The sequence below is a fragment of the Penaeus monodon genome, chromosome 12 (genome assembly GCF_015228065.2).
Source record: "Penaeus monodon isolate SGIC_2016 chromosome 12, NSTDA_Pmon_1, whole genome shotgun sequence".
NCBI lineage: Eukaryota > Metazoa > Arthropoda > Malacostraca > Decapoda > Penaeidae > Penaeus > Penaeus monodon.
In genome coordinates, this window is record NC_051397.1 from 52407533 (window position 1) to 52410032 (window position 2500).

At 33.9% G+C, this 2500-nt stretch overlaps 1 protein-coding gene across 1 annotated transcript in view; it reads right to left on the reverse strand.

Moving 5' to 3' along the window:
• The window catches only part of LOC119579591 (histone-lysine N-methyltransferase 2D-like), a 64183-nt gene that overhangs the window by 23024 nt on the left and 38659 nt on the right, over window positions 1-2500 (reverse strand).

Below are 2500 nucleotides of genomic sequence, written 5' to 3' on the forward strand. Positions count from 1 at the left end.
TGATCATTTTCATTATTCTTGAGGACAGTCGAACTGTAACAATGAATAGACAGTTAAAAAAAAAAATATCAGTGCAATACTACTGTCTACGGTAAAGCTCATATAGCTAACATGGATTGTATTGTATTCGGTAATACATACATGCATATATATATATATATATATATATATATATATATATATATATATATATATATATATATACATATATATATACATATATATATGTATATATATATACATATATATGTATATATATATGTATTTTTTTTCTAACAGCCATTCATTCCACTGCAGGACATAGGCCTTTCTCAGTTCACTACTAAGAGGTTATATGGCAGTGCCACCCTTGCCTGATTGGATGCCCTTCCTAATCAACCGCGGTTTGTGCCACGGCGGTGACTTCCTCTACGACACATGCGTTTGACTTCTAAGGCGATATGTCGTTTTCTAGGTAGGCAATCGAGGTGGAGTTCCTTGCCCAAGGGAACAACGCACCGGCCGGTGACTCTAACCCTCGAACTCAGATTGCCGTCGTGACAGTTTTGAGTCCGATGCTCTTTAGAGGTGAACCTCTAAAAAATATTTATTGAAAATAGTAGCGCCTACGTGATAGACGTATCACTTGGTATCGGTTGGAGTCGATCGTGGGACCCTCACGTGAGAGGAAATCACCCTACCAACCATGCTACTCTGACGTGATATATATATATATATATATATATATATATGTATATATATATATATGTATATATATATATGTATATATATATATATATATATATATATATATATATATATTTTTTTTTTTTTTTTTTTTTTTTTTTTTTTTTTTTTTTTTTTTTTTTTTTCTTTCTTTTTTTTAACAGCAACATACGAAGGCTACGAGTACATACGCATTTCCCAAAGAGTACATGAAGATAAAAAATAATAACCATAATGTGCACTGCTGGCAGAGCACACTGGTGTAAACTATTAATTACGTAGAACAAATAATGATGCCGAACAACCGTTACAAATCTGCTGATAGGAAGAGTAGCAAACAAGACAAAGGCCCTTTCCTTTTTCAGAGCTAAAATATGTCGCAATTTGTTTATATAAAATCCTTATACAGTCTCACCACAGATAGGTTTCACGATAAAAATAATTTTTAGTTTACAGGGATACACGGAAAGCTATTTAACTGCCAATGGGGTACATTCCAACAAAGAGTATGTGAATCCCTCGTACAGGGCAGGGTATTGGGTGTATAGGTTTATCATCCTTTTGATGTCCAAGCAATGCTCTCGTCGCCTTCTTCATGCTATAAGATTTTCCAATCTAAATATCGCTGAAGGCCCAGTGATGCATTTACAATGTTCTGTCGCATTTTTTACTTTCAGTCACGCTGTTCAGAAGTATGTATAGTCTAGCGTATAGCATATAATGACGTCGCGTGATCACTGTTCTTCCACTTGAGCGGCATGGTATAAGTTATGAGAGACAATAATGATCACATTATTGCACAGCATTATCAATGACTTCACTGTAGGTGGTGAAATCTTGAATCGCCTTTGAAGGGTCACTGCTCGACCCCCTCCCCACACCCATGAATAACTCACGCGGCAATCGGGAGCTGCCACCTGACGTCACGCATGTCAAGGGTTGCGGTGACCTAGTACTTCCTCTCCGCCGACGACCCGCTCCGACGACGTCCAATCGAAACTATACCCGGAACTTAGGAGAAGGAAGAAAACTGAAGAGGAATAGTAAAAGTAAAAGAAAAGGTAAAAGGCGGTACACACGAGAGAACAAATGCAAGAAAATAAAGAAAGGAAACAAAATGGATCAAATAAGGCCTTAAGGAAAAAGAAACGGTAATAAAAGGAATAACAACAATAATAATAATAATAGTAAAATATATATTGATCATATGTTTATATATTTAAAATTAGCTATCTATCTAACCGTCTGTTTAATAAATAAGGTAACATGAACGAGGTTGTCAGCCTGAGGTGAACATATGCTTTAATCACGGACTTAAAAACAAATATGGTTTGCAACCACGAGAATCTGCGTACTTGAGGCAGCGAGGGACCCGGGTGAGTGGCCGGGAGGAAGGGTATTTGGGACAATCAGTGATACCAACAGGCGCTATGTACAATTATAGCATCATCCTTGCTTTTATCATTAACAATGTCATTATAACCATTATTATTACTATTATTGTTTATATTATTATTATGATTAGTGTCATTATCATTACCATTAATATCAATATCATTATCATTATTATTATTGGTGTTGTTATTATTATCATTATCCTTATTATCATTATCATCACTACTGTTATCATAATTATTCATTATTAATTATTATTATTATCATTATCATTATTCATTATTATTATATTGCTATTATTATTATTATTATCTATATTATTATATCATTATATTTCATTATTATCATTATCATCATCATCATCATCATCATATCATCATCATCATCATCATAATTATTA